Source organism: Bos grunniens, chromosome 6 (genome assembly GCF_055505025.1).
Source record: "Bos grunniens cultivar Pamir isolate PY7600 chromosome 6, Bosgru_T2T1.0, whole genome shotgun sequence".
Taxonomy (NCBI): Eukaryota; Metazoa; Chordata; class Mammalia; order Artiodactyla; family Bovidae; genus Bos; species Bos grunniens.
In genome coordinates, this window is record NC_141170.1 from 29,940,154 (window position 1) to 29,962,719 (window position 22,566).

The 22,566-nt window shown below is 38.5% G+C and overlaps 1 non-coding gene across 1 annotated transcript; it reads left to right on the forward strand.

Annotated features, from left to right (window-relative positions):
* Positions 1–11,478: 11,478 nt before the first annotated feature.
* On the forward strand, positions 11,479–11,550 carry TRNAC-GCA (transfer RNA cysteine (anticodon GCA)). Its single transcript has one exon. It is a non-coding gene; the product is annotated as a tRNA-Cys (tRNA).
* The last annotated feature ends 11,016 nt before the right edge of the window (positions 11,551–22,566 follow it).

Sequence of the window (22,566 nt, forward strand, 5' to 3'; positions counted from 1 at the left end):
CACTATGGAGAACAGTGTGGAGATTCCTTAAAAAACTGGAAATAGAACTGCCTTATGATCTAGCAATCCCACTGCTGGGCATACACACTGAGGAAACCAGGAGGGAAAGAGACACATGTACCCCATTGTTCATCGCAGCACTGTTTATAATGGAAGCAACCTAGATGCCCATCAGCAGATGAATGGATAAGAAAGCGGTGGTACATATACACAATGGAGTATTACTCGGCCATTAAAAAGAATACATTTGAATCAGTTCTAATGAGATGGATGAAACTGGAACCTATTATACAGAGTGAAGTAAGCCAGAAAGAAAAACACCAATACAGTATACTAACGCATATATATGGAATTTAGAAAGATGGTAACAATAACCCTGTGTACGAGACAGCAAAAGAGACACCAATGTATAGATCAGTCTTATGGACTCTGTGGGAGAGGGAGAGGGTGGGGAGATTTGGGAGAATGGCATTGAAACATGTATAATATCATGTATGAAACGAGTCGCCAGTCCAGGTTCGATGCACGATACTGGATGCTTGGGGCTGGTGCACTGGGACGACCCAGAGGGAGGGTATGGGGAGGGAGGAGGGAGGAGGGTTCAGGATGGGGAATACAGGTATACCTGTGGCGGATTCATTTCGATATTTGGCAAAACTAATACAATATTGTAAAGTTTAAAAATAAAATAAAATTTAAAAATCTTTAAAAAAAAGCTCAAAAAAAAAAAAAAAAAAGAAGAATTAATATTGTTAAGATGACTATTCTATCTGAGGCAATTTACAGATTCAGGGCAATCCCTATCAAAATACCAATGGCATTTTTCACAAAACTAGAACTAATAATTCTAAAATTTGTATGGAAACAAAAGATCCTCTATAGCCAAGACAATCTTAAGAAAAAAGAACAAAAGAGGATATACCATGCCCCCTGATGTCAAACTATGCTACAAAGATACAGTAATCAAAACAGTATGGTACTTGCACAAAAGCAAACACATAGATGAATGGAATCAGAGAGCCCAGAAATAAACCCATATTTATAAGCTCAATTAACCTGCAAAAAAGTAGGCAGCAAGGGGGTAGAGACAGGCTCTTCACTAAATTGTGTTGGGAAAAGTGGACAACTACATGTAAAAAAATCAAACTGGATTACTTTTTCACAACATATACACAAACTCAAAATAGATTAAAGGCTTAAATATATTAATAAGACCTGAAACCATAAAACTTCTGGAAGAAAACAGAGGTAATACACTCTGTGACATGAATCTTAGGAATATTGACTGTATATGTCTCCTTAGGCAAGGGGGAAGAAAGCAAAAATAAATGAATACATCAAACCGAAAAGGTTTTACACAGCAAAGGAAACTATCAACAAAATAAAAACGCTGCCTGCTGAATGGCCAAAGATATTTGCAAATGGCATATCCAACAGGGGTTAATATCTAAAATATACAAAGAACTCATACAACTCAAAATAAAATAAAACAAAAAGCCTGATTTAAAAATAGCAGAAGACCTGAATAAATATTTTTTTCCAAAGAAGACAACAGATGGCTAACAGACGCATGAAAAGATGTTCAACATTGCTAATCATCAGGGAAATGCAAACCAAAACCACAATGAGATATCCTTTCATACCTGTCAGGATTGCTATTATAAAAAAGACCACAAATATTAAGCACTGGCCAGACATGGAGAAAAGGAAACCCCTGTGCACCATTGGTGAGAATGTAAATAGATGCAGCCACTGTGGAAAACGTTATTCAGTTCAGTTCATTTCAGTCACTCATTTGTGTCCGACTCTTTGCGACCCTGTGAATCACAGCACACCAGGCCTCCCTGTCCGTCACCAACTCCTGGAGTTTACCCAAAACTCATGTCCATTGAGTCAGTGATGCTATCTAGCCATCTCATCCTCTGTCATCCCCTTTTCCTCCTGCCCTCAATCCCTCCCAGCATCAGGGTCTTGGAGATTTCTGAAAAAAAAAAAAAAAAAATTAAAAATAGGCTACCATATGATCCAGAATTTCTACTCCTAGGTATTTAGTCTATAGAAAAGGAAAACTCTGATTAGAAATGATTAATGTATGCCTGTGTTTATTGCAGCACTATTTACAATAGCTAAGATATGAAAGTAATTAAGTGACCATGGATAGATGAATGGATAAAAACGTGAGATACACACCCAGATACACAGTGCAGTATTACTCAGCCATAAAAAAGAATGAAATCTTGCCATTTGGGACAGCACAGATGGACCTAGAAGGTACTATGCTAAGTAAAACAAGTCAGACAAGGAAATAATACTGTATGATTTCACTTATATGTGGAATCTAAGAACAAAACAAATGAACAAATGTAATCAAATAAAAATAGAGTCATGGATATAGAGAACAAAAAGTAGTTGGTAGAGGGGAGATGGGAGAGGGAGGAGAAAAGTGAGAGAAATTAAGAGGTACAAAATAAATGTCACAGTATGAAATGGGAAGCATGGGGAATATAGTCAATAATTATGCAATATCTTTGTATAGTAGCAGATGGCAACTAGAATTATTATGGTGATCATTTTGAAATGTTTGGAAATATTGAATCACTATTGTATGCACCAGGAAATAATATAGTGTCATAGGTCAATTATACTTCAATAACAAATGAACAAAAAAATCTCATAGGAAAAAAGATCATAATTTGTGGCTACCAGAGGTGAGGGGATGGGTTTTGAATCCTCCTGCCAATGCAGGAGCCACAGAAGACGAAGGTTTGATCCCTGGGTGAGGAAGATCCCCTGGAGAAGGAAATAGCAACCCACTCCAGTTTTCTTGCCAGGATAATCCCACAGACAAAAGGAGCCTGATGAGTTACCATCATTGAAGTCACAAAGAGTCAGACACAACTGAGAAACAGGGCAGGCATGCAGAAGGTGAGGGGACAGGGAGGGGGAGTTAGATGAAGGTAGTCAAAAGGTATAACATTTCCAGTTATAAGTATTAATGATGTAATGTCCAACATGATAAGATAATTAACCCTGCTCTACTTTATAAATGAAAGTTCATAAGAGAATAAATCCTGCAAGTGCCCATCAAAGAGACAAATATTTTTTCTGTTTCTTTAATGTTTATATGAAATGATGGATGGTCACTAAACCTATTGTTATAATCCTTTCATGATGTATGTAAGTCAAATCATTATGTTGTGTATCTTAAATTTATACAGTGCTGTACTTCAATAAAACTGGGGCAAAAAAAGTGAACCTCCAACATAGCCTACTCTTTATATTTAAAGTGAAAGAAATTTATTACACAAAATGAAATGGATTATTGTTAATCCATGGAGGAAATACATTCTCTCTGAACAAAATGGCTAAAAGAATCTCTGAAGTCCTGGAACAAAACTCTCTTTGCAGCTGTTTTAGAATATGCTGGAAGCTGGGGAAAATGTGAAGAGAGCAGCATAGACTTTTCTTCCACTCATGGACAAAAGTAAGTCTAGTATTTTCCCAGATGTCAAAGGACAAACTGACTCAGTTGCTAAGCACTGTTTTCAGAGACTTCATAATCAGAGGAAGAGATAAAACAGAAAGTATAGAACCATATTGTGGAATGTCAACAGAAGGCATTTTAATGTCAAAAACTGACAGAAAAGTTCTACATTAACAAAGAGTATTAGTTAATTATATAAGACTAATGATCATACTACTTGAAATAAAATTACCAATGAAATATAAAAGTAAGGAGTAACTTCATTAAATCTGATAACCCAGGAAGCAGTGATTTTTTTCCTCTCAGAGAAACTTTGAGGAATTTAGAGTTGCTTGAATAAACAGGATTGAAATAAAGAAATGGTGGATGGAACACATGATCCTTCACAGGTGAAGTACTGAGAGCAAATGCAGAAGACCTGGCAAAATCCATGTGAGCCACCAGCCCTTTCCCTTTTCCACCATCCAAGTCAGTGGAACAATGTGGATCCTATTACCGCTTCTGGGAAACACAACTGGTTCCAGGAGGTCATGGCAAGCAGAGGCGCCCAAAGTGGCATTTACTCCCTGCCTATTTGGCCCACTAGGTAAGGAATGGGGCTCTTCATTGGCTAACTTCTAACAGATGCAGCTGTGCCAGGCAAAGAATGGTGGTCCTCTGCCAGCTAATTCCTGGCCACTACTTGCTGTCTTTGGCTTCAGATACTTCCTATTTCTCCCCAGGCCACTGTACCTCTGAACTAGCAAGTATGATTACAGTAAATCTTAACTCTTCCTATTTGTGTGTTTTTATGCTAGAAAGAAAACCCACATAGTCCTTGATCAGCTTCTATTTGTGGGTAATGAGAGAATTTTTTTTGTCTCAGGTGTGTCTGAGGAGACAGAAAAATCATTAGGCACATCAGTTATTTTTAGGACAAAGGAAGGGGACTGCTCTGAAACATTAGAACTTACTCTAAGAAGTAAATTTTCAAACTTTGTTTACTCAGTCAGATTCTAGAATGTACCACATTATGTAACCAATATGGTCAGTAATGAAAAAGCCCAACTCAACTATCATTTAAAGGAGATTAAAAAAAAAAAAAAAGATGGCTATCAAATAAGAAACAGTGCAAGACCTCTTGAAGAAAAGTTTGCATATTTTAGCAAAGTAAATTTTGAGAGTTTGACATGTTCAATAAATTGTCCAAGAGCCCAAATAAAGAAAAACAGATTAAAATGATGAAAGAAAAGATGAGGTACAGACACATGAAAGAATTTCCATCTAAAATGGAACGGGAGACTCTGAAATGGAGAATCTCACACGTGCACCCTCCGAAGAATGGTACTTAAGAACTGAGAGACTGCCTTCCCATAAATGCTTCATTTACAAATGACTAAGGATTATCTCCTGACCAATGAACATCTGCTAAAAATCCCTGGCCATTCTCAAGCCAGTGAACTTACTTGGTCTCTGGCTGGACTTCTCTTTTTGCACTCCTTGCCCATAACAACAACCCATCCCAAACCCTCAAAAGACTTGTCTGTAGCTTGCCACAGCATGTATTTCCCAAATTGCTATTCCTTTTCTATTCTCGAATAAACTCAGTGTCTTGTAATTTGAGCTTGTCTCAGTTTATCTCTTCATTTGGGTTGACAGAAGGAAGGAATTCAATATGCCTATATTACTAAAAAAGAGAAAAAAAAGCCAAAGAAGTACTAATGTAAATATAAAAGAAGTTTTAATTGGATGAAGAAAGTCTGAGTCTGAAACTAAAATGGTTCCCTGAACACAAGGAAAAATAAATGAAAAGAGATTGTAGGTTTAAAGAAAATAAGTTCAATTATTTCTAAGCAACTCATGAACAAAAGAGAAAGTTTACAGATAGTAAAGATAGTTGAGAGACTACACAGAAAATAAGAACAATGAAATTTAGTGTGTTAAAACTTACAGTAAAGGATCAAAGCCAATCTACAAAACACTAGCCTATGTGTCGTTTCTATTATTAAATACAAATGAATGAAAAGAAATGATTTCAAACCTCAAAACATTTGAAAATGAGCTGTAAAATTTAAGGAAAGCAGGAGAAAGAAACTAATACAATACATAAAAAAGTAATTGCAAATTAAAGATCTATAGACAATGTTAAAAGCTAGGACCTGGACCTTTTAAATACATCAAATATATAAAACATGCTGGTAAATCTAAATAACAACAAAAAGAATTAGCATGTTAAAATGAGATATCTATAAAAAAATTTTAATTAGCTATTATATAACTATATTGTGTGTATGTGTGTGTGTGTATGTGTTTGTGTGTGTATGTGCCCTCAGCTGTGTCTGACTCTTTGTGACTCATGGACTATAGTCAGCCAGGTTCCTTTGTCCATGGAACTTTCCAGGCAAGAATACTGAAGTAGGTTGCCATTTCCTACTCCAAGGGATCTTCCTGACCCAGGGATCAAACCCATGTCTCTTATGTCTCCTGCAATGTTAAAAAACTTAATGATATGTATTTTACAGAAAATATAAATTGATAAGATAGATTCTAAAAAAAATTAGAAAACCTCAAAAAACCTCCAAGCTGAGAAATAATTAAAAATTGTGTTATTTTTTTAAGGTTTCCATCTTGATAGTTTTACAGGTGAATTCTTCTAAACATTCAAAAAAAAGAAAATATAAAGAGCCTAGGAAAAGAAGAAAATTTTCTAACTCAGCTAATATAAACCTACTAGCAAAATCTTACAAAGTATAGAAATCTGCAGTTGTTTCTCAGTTAAGACAATGTAAACATTCTAAATATACAGCAAATGTAATACAACATGATTTTAATACAATAACATATCATGATTGAGTATGAACTATACTAGAAAATAAGAATGGCTTAAAGTCAAGAAATTAATAAAGCAGTGCATAGCAACCATTGGCCAAGGAAGAAAGGCTACATAAATATTTATTGGTCTTTGATGTGGGGTGGTGGGGAGAGGGCAACAAATGACTTTTATTATCTTACTTGCTACTCCTCCTATGAACCAACTGAGACGTAGGGAAAGGACTCAAACAAATGGAGATTAAAATACAGTCATCACTTCATATCCACCAGGGCCTCTCCCCACCTCCCACCCATGGATACCAAAATCTACTGATGCTCAAGTCCCTTTTATAAATGTCCTGTATTTGCTTAACCTATGCACATTCTCTCCTAAACTCTAAGTCATCTCCATATTACTTATAATACCTAATACAATGTGAATTAACATTGTAAATAACATTTTGGATCCTGGACCCAGTTCCAATATGTGTGTGTCAACAAGCAATTCTCAGATGAGAAATCAACTCAATTCTATCCAGAGACAGCATAGATTCTACAAGTAAAGGGTAGGACTGCCTCCACTTCAGGCACCAAACGCAAACCTGGGTTGTAACTGCTCCTGACCAACCAGCTTCAGATTTGAGGTTCTAACAACCCCTCCAATTCAAGATGCCAACCATAGGTCCAGGTTGTTACCTATACTTCTGAGCAACTGGTTATAGATCAGACATTCCCATGACCCCCTTATCATTTTGAATAATTTGCTAGACTGTTTCACAGAACTGTGGAAACATGTTTACTTGCTAGATTACCAATTTATAAGAGATTAAGAAAAGGTGGCAAGAATACACAGAGGAATTATACAAAAAAAGATCTTAATGACCAGAATAACCACGATGATGTGGTCACCTAAAGCCAGACATCCTGGAGTGTGAAGTAAAGTGGTCCTTAGGAAGTATTACATGAATAAATCTAGTGGAGGTGATGGAATTCTAGCTAAGTTATTTCAAATCCTAAAAAATGATGCTGTTAAAGTGCTGCAGTCAATATGCCAGCAAATTTGGAAAACCAGCAATGGCCACAGGACTGGTAAAGGTCAGTTTTAATTTCAATCCCCAAAAATGGCAATGCCAAAGAATCTTCAAACTACCACATAATTGCACTCATTTCACATGCTAGCAAGATAATGCTCAAAATCCTTCAAGCTAGACTTCAATAGTACTTGCACTGAGAACTTCCAGATATACAAGCTGCATTTAGAAAAAGCAGAGGAAGCAGAGATCAAATTGCCACAATCTACTGGATCATAGAAAAAGAAAGGGAATTCCAGAAAAACATCTACTTCTGCTTTGTTGACTATGTTATAGCCTTTGACTGTGGACTGTGTGGATCACAACAAACTGTGGAAAATTCATAAACAGATGGGAATGCCAGACCACCTTACCCGTCTCCTGAGAAACCTGTATGCAGGACAAGAAGCAATAGTTAGAACAGGATATGGAACAACTGACCGCTTCCAAATTGGAGAGGAGTACATCATGGCTGTATTTTTTCATCCTGCTTCTTTCATTTATATGCAGAGCACATCACACGAAATGCCCAGCTGGATGAAGCACAAGCTAGAATGAAGATTGCCTGGAGAAATGTCAGCAATCTCAGATATGCAGGTGATACCACGCTAATAGAAGAAAGTAAAGAGGAATTAAAGAGCATCTTAATGACGGTGAAAGAAGAGAGTGAAAAAACTGGCTTAAAATAAAACATTCAAAAAACAAAGATCATGACATCTAATCTCATCACTTCATGGCAAATGGATGGGTAAAAAGTGGAAATAGTGACAGATTTTATTTTCTTGGGCTCCAAAATGACAATGGACTGTGACGGCAGCCACTAAATTAAAAGATGCTTGCTCCTTGAAGGAAAGCTATGACAAACTTAGACAGTGTATTAAAAAAGCAGAGATATCACTTTGCAGACAAAGGTCTGTATAGTCAAATCTGTGTTTTTTCTAGTAGCCATGTATGGATGTGAGAGTTGGACCATAAGAAGGCTGAGCACCGAGGAGTTGATGCTTTCGAACTTTGGTGCTAGAGAAGACTCTTGAGAGTCCCTTGGACTGCAAGGAGATCAAACTAGTCAATCCTAAAGGAAATAAACCCTGAATATTCATTGGAAGGACTGATGCTAAAGCTGAAGCTCCAATACTTTGGCCAGCTGATGTCAAGAGCCTACTCATTGGAAAAGCCCTGATGCTAGGAAAGACTGAGGGGAAGAAAAGGGGATGACAGAGGATAAAATGGTTGGATAGCATCACTGACTCTATGGACATGAATCTGAGCAAACTCGGAGATAGTGAAGGGCAGGGAAGCCTGACCTGCTGCAGACCATGGGGTAGCAAAGAGTTGGATACAGCTTAGTGACTGAACAACAACAGTAACAAAGGCTATTAAAGGATATACAGATCCACAGCCAGATGAAGGGTTTCATAGGGTGAGATCCCAAACAGAAGAACTTCTGTCGTCAAGGAGCTTATGGTTCAGCACTGTAGCATATGGAAATATTCTAATTCCCCAGCTTGGAAACTCTCTGAACCTTCTCCTTTGGGTTTTTTTGGAGTCCTCATTACTTAAGCATGATTGATTAAATCATCAGTCAATGATGATTGATTGGCCAAGCAATCTAGCCCTTCTTTCCTCCCTGTAAATCAACCCTCTCTTCAAGATTGGTCTTCCTTGCCACCAGCTCACTTTCTGAGGTGTTTTCAAAAGCTACCTTAATTAAAATAAATCAGTTATGTGGAAAGGGACTTCTGAATAACACAACACTCATTTCACCTTTGTGGCTCTGAATCATTTTCAAGAACTGAGGACAAGAGACCAAATACAATAATAAAAGATGCACCCATTGCTCAGGAAATTTGGGATTCGAGAGCTGTGAGCCTGGAACTGTGGATGAAGACCAGATATATATGAGAAATATTTTGATCATCTGAGTGACCAAACATACATATTTCTTATAAATCACAATATTGCAGACAATATATAATCTGGATGTTTAACTATGGTAGCATTATAATTTTATTGTTCAGTCACTAAGTCATGTCCAACTCTTTGCGACCCCATGGACTGTAGCTTGCCAGGTTCCTCTGCCCATGAGATTTTCTAGGCAAGAGTACTGGCGTGAGTTGCCATTTCTGACCCAGGGATCAAACCCACGTCTTCTGCATTGGCAGACGGATTCCCTACCGTTGAGCCTCCAGGGAACCCACACAATGTTACACATATAAGTATGTAAAAGTAACAGTATAACACAAATATTACACAGTAAAATAGATAAAAGAATTGACTTTAAAGTCAAGTCAGCTTCCTTTCAAGATTCTGCCTCACTGGAAGGTTAGAGCTAGAATGGAAACAGTTCCATGACTGAGAGGGAACAGCATAGAGTACCAGCCAGACCTAAAAAGATGGAGAAAGTCAGTTTGATTCAGATAAAATCTTAACAGTTTTCTTTAAATAATTATTTGTTCAGTTGTGTTGTCTTAGTGCAGCATGCAGGATCTTAGTTGAGGCATGCAGCTCTCTATTACGGTGCACTGACTCAGTTATTCTGCAGCATGTGGGATCTTAGTTCCCTGACCAGGGATCAACCCCCCATCCACTCCATTGCAAGATGGATTCTTAATCACTGGACCACCAGGGAAGTCCCTTCCTGAGAGCTTTAATTTCTAAAGTCAATCGGTGCTGCATACTCAGGTACCTTTGTTGTTTACCAAATTAAGCAGCCTCTGGTTTGCATAGTTGCAAGAATTTTGTTTTATTTTGTTTTCCCCAGGCTTACTGAATCTAAAGGAGTTATATTCTCAGGGCATTTGTTAGAATATCAGTATAGAAAGTTTTACTTATATTAATGTAATAAATAGCTTTTCAGAAAACTTCCTAAGACGGTTCATTATTCATGCATGGCTGTTGTAATAGTGGGTTTTCTCTGATTAAAATAAGATTTCACTTTTCAAATCTCTGACATGTATGGGAAAGTATTTAGCAATAGACACATATTTAATTTAATAAATTAAATATATACTGTTTTTAAAGGACAATCTATAATACTTGAAGAAGAGGAGTTTAGAATATGTTATTGAATTGGGCCTAGATGGGGTATTCTATGAAAAGCATTTTTATGAAGTGATAAGTAGATTTTTCATGGTTAAATATTGATTATCTGCCAGTGATATTTTCAGCTTATCTTTGCTTATAGGAAATGGAAGTTTGTTTACGTATTTGTTTAGCTTCATGTACACATCACAATACAAAGTTTAAAGAAAAACACAGAGTAGAAAAGTGGAGAGTACCTTGGTAATCCATGTCATAATAGCTCCAAGTGAAAACTTTCACAGGTGAAAAGACCCTGTTATGGAAGTTCAGTTCTTCCTGGAAAAGAGTTGTTTTGTACCTGGGATTCTGAGCTGGAACTGATTCTTTCTACCAACTGGAATTTAAAGTGTCCCTCCCTCCGCCACAACAGGATGAAGGGGCCCCAGGCTAGAATGCACCAGGGCTAAGTTCCTAGACATCTCTCCCAGAAGGAAAACAATAGACTGCTGGCATTTTTTAAGTCGATAAGAAGGAGGAAACCACTGGAACTCAAGAGAAATTGGTTGGTAATGATTTTAAAGGTGGCCGTGAACATTTGCAGTTGCAAAGCAGAACATCTTTCAGCAAAGAGGCTCTTGATAGAGGAAATGACTGGTCACTTTGAACAAGGAACAAAATTGGCTTGATTCACACGAATAATCAGCCAAGCTTGAAAAATTCGAGGAAGTAAATCCAGACCCAATTTAATGTTAAGGTAACAGCCGCTTAGCCACTCCAGAGAGTCTCACCAATTCCCTAGTTCAAGGCAAGAGCAGATTATTCTATCGTTGTTTGTTTTTACATAACCACGAGGTAAAATACATTTGAACTTTCCCTTTCTGTCTGTTGTAGGGGTATGATTTCTCTCAATAATTTTTTTTCTCTAAATTTTGCAAAGTCTCAACTTAGAAACTTTCCTAAATATTGTTGTAACTATAGGTGGATACCATCTCCTTATTATAATCTCATGCCTGCAATGGACAAATGTAAGTTCACCAGGTATAATTTTGCAGCAATTGGGGTGTTCAAGAAATGTTACTTTGATTTAAATTTAGCTAAAACATATTTAGGGCTTCCCTACTAGCTCAGATGGTAAAGCATCTGCCTGCAATGCAGGAGACCCAGGTTCAATCCCTGGGTTGGGAAGATACCCTGGAGAAGGAAATGGCAACCCACTCCAGTATTCTTGCCTGGAGAATTTCATAGAGAGAGGAGCCTGGCAGGCTACCATCCGTGGGGTTGCAAAGAATCAGACACTACTGAGTGACTAACACACAAAAACATTTTTAAGTCTCCAGATATTAAGGCTGGCAGGAAATTCAATCTCAGTTACTTGGTCCCTCACTTCCTGGAATTTCAAACTCACCAAAATACAGAAGGTGATCCCTCTTGGTTTGGGCAGCACAGGTTACCTTTGTGATGCCCTGTGAACCAGGCTCTGTGGCATGGTGAGCCACCCACACGTGCTGGGTTTTAGCTTCTCCAGGCCCAGTTAGAGCCTTGCTAACTCTGTGGGCCGTAACTCCCCAGGCCTTATGGAAATGAGATAGCTCCATATCTCTGATTCTGTCTTTTTCACCAATTATGAGAAGTCACCCACGTCTGTCCCTTTAAGCTGGGGAAACAAAAACACAAAAGAAAAGCTGTATGTGGGACATTTCTTTTTCTTTTTGGTCTTTCCTCAAAGCAAAGAAACACAGAACTTGGTGTGTGTGGCAGGATTAGGGGTGGAGAGGATATAATAAAAAGAATAGTGATAGAACAAAATAAAACAGGATGTGCTGCTTCACAGGTAGGTAACATCTCTTACAGAACACGCTCGTAACAGGGCTTACCTGTATCCGCATGTTAATAATGAGAACACTTCATCTATTCTCATAGAAGATGAAAAAAAACAGCATTTTCTAGAGTGATCAAAGGGATGAATGGGACATTTATATACCCAGAAATAGGTTTAATGAGGCCCTATTCGTATTCTTGCCTGGAGAATCCCATGGATGGAGGAGCCTAGTGGGCTACAGTCCACGGGGTCGCAAAGAGTCTGACACGACTGAGCAACTTCACTTTCACTTTCATTCTATGGATATAAGAGATTCGCAGGTATCAGGAATCTAAGAAATTCCATGGCTTCAAGTATACGCTAGAATATTAGAATTACTTAAAAGTGAGAGTTTGAAAGTCGTTCAGTTGTGTCCAACTCTTTGGGACCCTGTGGACTATACAGTCCATGGAATTCTCTAGGCCAGAATACTGGAGTGGGTAGCCTATCCCTTCTCCAGGGGATCTTCTGGACCCAGGAACCGAACCAGGGTCTCCTGCATTGCAGGCAGATTCTTTACCAACTGAGCTATCAGAGAAGCCCAAAAGTACTTAAGACTTACTCTTATAAGTAATGAATCTAAGAGTAAGAGTAATTGAAGTCCCTCAAATCACTGCAGATGGTAACTGTAACCACAAAATTAAAAGATGCTTGCTCCTTGGAAGAAAAGCTGTGACCAACCTAGACAGCATATTAAAAAGCAGAGACATTACTTTGCCGACAAAGGTCTGTCTAATCAAAGCTATGGTTTTTCCAGTGGTCATGTATGGATGTGACAGTAGGATCATAAAGAAGGCTGAATGCCAAAGAATTGATGCTTTTGAGCTGTGGTGTTGGAGAAGACTCTTGAGAGTCCCATGGACTGCAAGGAGATCCAACCAGTCCATCCTAAAGGAGATCAGTCCTGAATATTCATTGGAAGGACTGATGCTAAAGCTGAAGCTCAATATTTTGGCCACCTAATGTGAAAAGCCGATTCATTGGAAAAGACCCTGATGCCGGAAAAATTGAAGGCACAAGAAGGGGACAACAGAGGAAGAGATGATTGGATGATATCACTGACTCAATGGACATGAGTTTGAGCAAGCTCTGGGGGATTGTGAAGGACAGGGAAGCCTGGGGTGCTGCAGTCCATGGGGTCGCAGAGAGTCGGACACAACTGAGCGACTGAACAAAAACAACTACAGTCCTAAAGAGTGCCTTGCAGTTAGTCTTTCAATATCAGCATCAACTAAGTCTTTCATCTTCATTTTCCTAAAGATGAATGATCTCAGACAGTTCCCTGAATTCTGATGCTCATTTTGGGTAAAGTGCTAATGGAGAGCTCCTCGTGAGCATTTCCCCATGCTTGGTCGTAGGCAGTTCAGATGTGTAGCACTGCAAAAGGAAATGTTGGTCCCGAGTTCCCGTGGGCGCCAAACATTTCTGAGCAGCATCATAGACTGTGGACTGTGATTTTTTTTTGGTTAATAATTAACCTTCCTTAAACTGGTTTTATTTAATGTGCTTGCTGTGTAAGAAAGCACATGATTTTTGAGTAAAAGGACATTTAATTTTCTAATCAATGCCACAGAGATGCTTTCTTGCATTTATTTCTACCCAGTTCTGAATTATATGTTGATTGTGTGTAATGGATGTTTAGTAAGGAATAGGGGACAAAATTAGATGCTATTCTAAATAGCTCCTGCCTGGTTTTAATGTCAAATGGCTTCAATTTTCTGTAATTATCTATGAATAGTAAGTCCTAGGGTCTGTCAATTCAGTGTTTTCTGAAGAACAGGCATGTCACCATCACTGGGGAACTTGTTAAAACTGACCCAGCCCAAACTTACTGAATCAGAATCTGCATTTATTAGGTACATAAAAGTTTAAACAGCATGTCTTTGGACACAGTTTAGACTGAATTATTTGTGAAACTTTGGAAAACTATGGATGCCAAATTTACATAGTAGATCTACTGAATTAGAATAACTGGAGTTGCATGCAACATGCATTTTTTTAAAAAAACCTCACAGGTCAAATTTGTTTGTACTTCTAACATTTCTTGTAATAGTGGGAATAAAACTACAATAGTAAATGGAACCATGCTTTCAGCATGAATTGTCATCAACAGGTATTCAGTTCAAGTGGTGCAAATTTTTTTTAATTAAGGCAACAGATTTGAGGATTAGCTAGAGTTTATAGATTCATGTTACTTTTTATGAATTAACAATTTGAATAATTGGAAAATAAATTGGGGAATAAATATTTTTTACACTTTTTTCCTAATGTGTACAAAGCATTAAAATATCATTAGAATAGTTGATTCTGTGTTGTTACATTTATGGCAAAAGTTTTTTCTGGGATGGTATATGACTACTAAAATGATTGTGTAATTTCACATTTGAACTGTCTCTAGTAAGCATTTATGGGCTTCCCAGGTGGCACTAGTGGTAAAGAGCCCATCTGGCAATGCAGGAGACATAAGAGATGGGGAGATGATCCCTGGATCAGGAAGATCCCCTGGAGAAGGAAATGGCAACCCACTCTAGTATTCTTGCCTGGAGAATTCTGTGTACAGAGGAGCCTTGTGAGCTCCAGTCCATGGGGTCGTAAAGAGCTGTACACAACTAAGGGACTAACATTGGGGCTCAGAGGTAAGGAATCCACTTGCAATGCAGGAGATGTAATTTAGATCCCTGGGTCAGGAAAATACTCTGGAGAAGGAAATGGCAAACTTGCCTGAGAAATCCCAGACAGAAGAGCCTGCAGGCTTAGTCCATGGGGTCACAAAGAGTCAGACATGACTGATGCGAGTTAGCATAACATCATAGATAGTAAGAATTTATTATTGGAATTTTCCAGAATAGTGGTAACTTCTGGGTTCTTGCTTTGTTTAGTGTGAAAATAACAGAATAAGGACCCTAGACATAAATTTTAGTGAATTTTTTTTTTTCTGTCTTAAAAAAGTGAGCTTTTGTAATAATAGCAGCCAAATAAGAGCAGTAACAATTTCTAGCTTGATTACTCTGGTTTTTCATCTGGTAAAATCTATTTGAATAAAAACACAAAAATTTCAGACCAAAGTTCAGGTTCAGTTTTGTTTTGATTCATAAAAAGCTAGATTCTAAGATTGTGTGTTGTGTTTTTTTAAGGAGAGACAGTTTAGGATTGTTGATAATCATTTTTTATTTGCTTTGGTGTATTGTTTTATTTTGCCCCTTTTCTCTGTGCAAATTATTTCTAATTTATTCTGGAACATTAATTGATACTTTGATGAATACACATGATACCCTGAGAACTAAAGAATTTATTTTATTGAAAAGTTTTACGAGGTAAAATTGGGGATGATTTTTGGCGACTCAGTGGAATACAAAATTTGTTTGTTCTTTCTCTTCAAAAAAAATGAGACAAAACCCTCATAAACATTTTGTGAAGACCTCCAGTCAATGGATAAATAATATGAAGTTTTCAAAAAATTGGTAATAAAATATAAACTCTCCCTGTTAGTTTAAACTGTAAAGATGTGCAAAATATATTGTGCCTCACAATATAGCAGAATTGTAGTTTTCTGTGTAGTCATTGGATTAAATACCCAGAAGACTTCTGACTCTCTGCTTTCAGACAGCATGGAAAAAGTGGAGTATCCTAATCTCAAAAATCTAATCAATTTTACTACAGAAATTGCTTTGTTAACTAACGGTAATAAGTCTTAAGTAGAAGGGTTCTCTCAAATGTAATTTTAATATAGTTTTGCCCCCATGGAAACCCTTTTCATCTTGCTTTGATTCTAGTGTAAATGTAGAACACTTAAGTAAATTTCTGACTGGAAGTTAATCTACATTCTCCGCTTATAAGAGAACCTAATTTATGAGCAGTAACTGCTAATTTGCTGAGTCTCTCCCTCAGTAAATCCTATTGAGCCTCATTGAAAATGGTGAATCCTATTCTAATATTTTAAAATGGTAATTAATTCACAGTACAAAGGGTATTATGAGGTACCTCCCAAATGTTTTGCAGCATTGAATTGACAGTTATTAAAAAAAAAAAAAGCACAATTCTGAAGTCAACAAATTTGATGGCACTTCAAAATAAGTGTTGGTATAATTAGTAGGAGTCAGTTAACTAAGTTTATTGTACATTTATGGAATGGTCTGCTACATGAAAAGCACTATGCCACATCTCTGATTTTGAATGTCTGTCTCTCCATGAGAATACATAAACTCTATTCAAAAATTTTACATACTCATCTGTTTTATCTCAAATTCTACTATTTTAGAATTCCTTGAGCTACCAAGAGGAAGACCATGGAATCAGTGCAAAGTAATCTGATAATTCTGAAGGCTTCTCTAATAAGAATAGCTATAACTATTAAGTCATGTCATTGCCAAATTGTAATTTATAGGGGAAATGTATATTTGGTCCTCTCACATATATTTGGTTCTCATCCATAGTTCCTGGCTTAAAGCTTTCAAAACCCTTGGGATTTTCTGAGCAAAAGGAGCAATGAAATAACATTTAGTCTCTTGTACTTAGTTCCTCAGAACACTTCTGGAAAGGTGACTTTTTGATCCCGTCCAAAGGTGGGGGTTATTAGAGAGGAACTTTCAGTCTAGCTTGCTCCACCTGTGGGAGTGGGGGAGAAGGCCTGGAGGTTGAATCTATCACCAATGGCCAATGATCAACCATGCCCATGTAATGAAGTTTCTAGGGTTTGGAGAGCTTCTGAGTTGGTAAACATGTGGATAATGGGGAAAGTGGTGGGTCTGAGGAGGGCTTGGAGGCTCTGCCCGTTTTCTGTGTTTTCTCCTAGGATCTCTTCATCTGGCTATTGATTCCTGTATTTTAGTATCCTTTTATAAAAAATTGGTAATCTAGTGAGTCAACAGGTTTTTCTGAGTTCTCTGAGCCATTCTAGCAAATTATTCAAACCTGAGAAGTGGTGGGAACCTCTTGATTTATAGCAAGTCAGTCAGAGGTACATATAATAAATAACCTGCATTTGGGACTGGCATACTGAGTTGGAGGGGGTCATAGTTACCTCCAGGAGAAGGAGATGGCACCGCACTCCAGTACTCTTGCCTGGAAAATCCCATGGACGGAGGAGCCTGGTGGGCTGCAGTCCATGGGGTTGCTAAGAGTCAGACACTACTGAGCGACTTCACTTTCACTTTTCACTTTCATGCATTGGAGAAGGAAATGGCAACCCACTCCAGTGTTCTTTCTTGGAGAATCCCAGGGATGGGGGAGCCTGGTGGGCTGCCATCTATAGGGTCGCACAGAGTCGGACACGACTGAAGCGACTTAGCAGCAGCATAGTTACCTCCAGTTTTAGCCCATCAGTTAGAAGCACAGGTAACAATCTGAGCTTCCCTTTGGTGTCTGAAGTGGAGAAGAGTACAGTAAGACTGAGCTCTTTACCTGAGGAATCTGATGCAACCTTGAGATGTATAGCGTCAGAATCGAACTGAATTCTTGGACAGCCTGCTGGTGCCCTGGAATTGCTTGTTGATGTGGGGAGGCCTCCAAACACAAGCAAGTTGGAATTGGGTCCAGGAACCCTTTTGGAATCATATCAAGGAACATTTGGAAGAATTTTAAATTTTAATTTCTCCCTTACTTCTGTTTAAACCCCATTTTCTATTATCATTCAGAATTTCCAAGCACAAATATTCCACAGACTTGAGGAAAAAGAGGAAAATTATAAAAACAATGGAGGGTAGACAAAGTTATCTGTTTATATTAGTTGAGTATAAACAGTTAAACATGTTAATTGATAAGCCAAACTTTAACAAGGAAAGAGGCTAATTATGGTGACAAAGATAAGGATGAAATGAATATTTTTAAATCAAGAAAAAAAAGGAAAACCAAGACAAATGATAAATATTTTTTCTTTACGTTTTGTCCCATAGTGAAATTATTTTTCTAAAAGCAAATGATTGAATAAAAGTCCCAAAGTCCCAATTTACCCTTGTAAGATACTGATTTTCCTCTGTAGGAAAAGGCTGTGGAAACAACATTGTCTCAACTGCTAGCCAAAGCACGAACTAGATTACCTAGTAGGGCTTTTCCATTTCTAATTTCTAGACCCTTATATTCATAAATTTTCTTGTTTAATTTTTGTGCTGTCAATGGGAGTCCCAAAACTCTGGTAAAAAAAAAAAGTCCAAAATGAAAACTGCTTATTCTCTGATAGTAAGGGGAAAAGAAAACCTATTCATTTCACTCTGTTAAGTTAGTTATTGTTCGTCACTCAGTCACGCCTGACTCTTTGCAACCCCCTGGACTGTAGCTCACCAGGCTCCTCTGACCATGGGATTCTCTAGGCAAGAATACTGGAGTGGGTTGCCATTTCCCTTCTTCAGGGGATCTTTCCCAGGCAGGGATCAAACTCAAGTCTTCTGCACTATAGGCAGATTCTTTACCATCTGAGCCACCAGAGAAACTCCTGTTAAGCAGATACAGTAAATATTCACTCCCTCATTCATACAACAAATATTTGAGTGTCTGGTGTGTGCCAGGCTCTATTTTATATGTATGAAATGTTAGCATCTTAATTCCTAATCAATCTAATGCCATGATTAAAGAAATAATAATATTAAGAGTAATGTCTAAAGCTCAACATTCAGAAAACTAAGATCATGGCTTCTGGTCCCATCACTTCATGGGAAATAGATGGGGAAACAGTGGAAACAGTGTCAGACTTTATTTTGGGGAGCTCCAAAATCACTGCAGATGGTGACTGCAGCCATGAAATTAAAAGACGCTTACTCCTTGGAAGGAAAGTTATGACCAAACTAGATAGCATATTCAAAAGCAGAGACATTACTTTGCCCACAAAGGTCTGTCTAGTCAAGGCTATGGTTTTTCCAGTGGTCGTGTATGGATGTGAAAGTTTGACTGTGAAGAAAGCTGAGCGCCGAAGAATTGATGCTTTTGAACTGTGGTGTTGGAAAAGACTCTTGAGAGTCCCTTGGACTGCAAAGAGATCCAACCAGTCCATCCTAAAGGAGATCAGTCCTGGGTGTTCTTTGGAAGGACTGATGCTGAGGCTGAAACTCCAATACTTTAGCCACCTCATGTGAAGAGTTGACTCATTGGAAAAGACTCTGATGCTGGAAGGGATTGGGGGCAGGAGGAGAAGGAGACGACAGAGGATGAGATGGCTGGATGGCATCACCGACTGGATGGACAGGAGTTTGGGTGAACTCCAGAAGTTGGTGATGGACAGAGAGGCCTGGCGTGCTGCAATTCATGGGGTCTCAAAGAGTCAGACATACTGAGTGACTGAACTGAACTGAACTGATACATAGTGTGCTTCACAAATGAAAAGTCCATATTAGTTACATAAAACCGGAAAGGAGTCTACATAAGAAAAATATTCTTGTCCTCAATTATCAAAAAAGTCATTCTATATGTGCTGCTACCCATCCCATTTCCTCATTTTGCAAGTCTTGTAGCTGTGCTCTTTGAGACTATAGAGGGCGGAGTGTTGGAGAAGATGGTCTAGTTTTCATGGTCAGTCCCCTGTATCTGCTTTAATATTTCCCTGTGTTAGGTCTAGGTAACATGATCCCTAGGACCCGGGATACAACTTAACACTCAGTTCAGTCGCTCAGTCCTGTCCAACTCTTTGCAACCCCAGGGACTGTAGCACGTCGGGCCTCCCTGTCCATCACCAACTCCTGGAGTTTACTCAAATGCATGTCCATTGAGTTGGTGATGCCATCCAACCATCTCATCCTCTGTTGTTTCCTTTTCCTCCTGTCTTCAATCTTTCCCAGCATCAGGGTCTTTTCAAATGAGTTGGTTCTTCGCATCAGGTAGCCAAAGTATTGGAGTTTCAGCTTCAGCATCAGTTCTTCCAGTGAATATTCAGGACTGATTTCTTTTAGGATGGACTGGTTGGATCTCCTTGCAGTCCAAGGGACTCTCAAGAGTTTTCTCCAACTTAACACTAGATTGGGAAAAAAGGCATGATTTTCCCCAGACTTGCTTGGGATATAGTAGTTAAAGCACTCTGCAAATTCTGTGGGATGGAAATCTGCCAGAAACTTATAGCTGAGAGTGAATAAAGCAGAGGTCAATGCCCTCAAGGATCTTGCAGTTTAGAGAGGGAGGTGAATATAAATCTAGTCAATTATGACATAGTAAAGTTATGTACTTACATTTGGAACAAAGTTAAGTAGTGAGTTTCTCATATTTATTTGACTATATGAAAAAATTTTTAAAAATATATAATCTATTTAAAATATATAATTTTAAAAAATATATAATATATAATCTATATATAAAATATATATATATAAGCCAGAAGGTTATTAAATATATTAAAAGTGTGGGAAAGTACTTCATTAAAATTAAAAACTTCTGCTCTGTGAAAGTCAAGGTCAAAAGGATGACAAGACAAGCCACAGACTTAGAGGAAATATTTACAAAAGTCTTTTTTTGTGCAAAAATAAAGATAAAGGACTGCTATCTAAAATATACAAAGAACTTTTAAAAAATGCAACAAGAAAAAAAAAAGAACTCTATGTAAAAATGGCCCAAAATCTTTTAACAGACATATCACCAAAGAAAATATACAGATGGCAAATAAGCATGTGAAAAGATGTTCTTTTTCATATGTCATCAGGGAAATACACATTAACACAACGAGATACCACTACACACCAATTACAATGGCCAAAATATGGAACAGAGAAGCACCAAATGCTGGTGAGATGCAGTACGAATAGGGAGTCTCATTTATTGCTGGTGAGAGTGCAAAATGGCATTGCCACTCTGGAAGACAGTTGGGCAGTACCTTACAAAACTAATAAAAATACTCAGCATATTTACATAATCACATGCTGTGATCATGCTCCTTGGTATAGATCCAAAGGAGTAGAAAATTTATGTCCACATGAAAACCAGTACATGGATGTTTATAGCAGTTTTATTAATAACTGACAAGACTTAGAAGCAACCAAGATGTCCTTCAGTAGTTGAATAGATAAATTATGGCAGTACATTCAGACAACGGAATATTATTCAGTGCTAAAAAGAAATGAGCTATCAAGTCATGAAAAGACATGGAGGAAAATTAAATATATATTGCTAAGTGGAAGAAACCAATCTGAAAAAGCTCCACACTGTATGATCTCATCTATATGACGTTCTGGAAAAGGCAAAACTATGGAGACTGTAAAAGAGATCAGTGGTTGCCAGGGGTAAGAGGGACGAATAGGTGGAGCATACAAGATCTTTAGGGCAGCTGAAAATACTCTGTATAATATTATAATGATAGATACGTGTCATTATATATTTGTCCAGATACATACAGTGTACAAAGATAAAGTATGTATCCGATCAGATCGGATCAGATCAGTCACTCAGTCGTATTTGACTCTTTGCGACCCCATGAATCGCCGCACGCCAGGCCTCCCTGTCCATCACCAACTCCCAGAGTTTACTCAGACTCACGTCCATCGAGTCAGTGATGCCATCCAGCCATCTCATCTTCTGTCGTCCCCTTTTCCTCCTGCCCCCAATCCCCCCCAGCATCAGAGTCTTTTCCAATGAGTCAACTCTTCGCATGAGGTGGCCAAAGTACTGGAGTTTCAGCCTTAGAATCATTCCTTCCAAAGAAATCCCAGGGCTGATCTCCTTCAGAATGGACTGGTTGGATCTCCTTGCAGTCCAAGGGACTCTCAAGAGTCTTCTCCAACACCACAGTTCAAAAGCATCAATTCTTCGGCGCTCAGCCTTCTTCACAGTCCAACTCTCACATCCATACATGACCACAGAAAAAATCATAGCCTTGACTAGACGAACCTTCATTGGCAAAGTAATGTCTCTGCTTTTGAATATGCTATCTAGGTTGGTCATAACTTTCCTTCCAAGGAGTAAGCGTCTTTTAATTTCATGGCTGTAGTCACCATCTGTAGTGATTTTAGAGCCCAGAAAAATAAAGTCTGACACTGTTTCCACTGTTTCCCCATCTATTTCCCATGAAGTGGTGGGACTGGATGCCATGATCTTAGTTTTCTGAATGTTGAGCTTTAAGCCAACTTCTGAGGCCAGGGGCGGCAGCCGGGAGGAGATACCCCATGCCCCAAGCCCGAGGCCAAGGGCGGCGGCGGGGAGGACCAACCCCACGTCCAAGGAGCCATGGCTTCGTGGGCGCAGGAGGGCCTAGAGGAGCTATCCCACGTTGAAGGTCAGGAAGGGCAGCGGTGAGGAGATACCCCTCATCCAAGATAAGGAGCAATGTCTGCACTTTGCTGGAGCAGCCGTGAAGAGATACCCCACGCCCAAGGTAAGAGAAACCCAAGTAAGACCGCAGGTGTTGCAAGAGGGCATCAGAGGGCAAACACACTGAA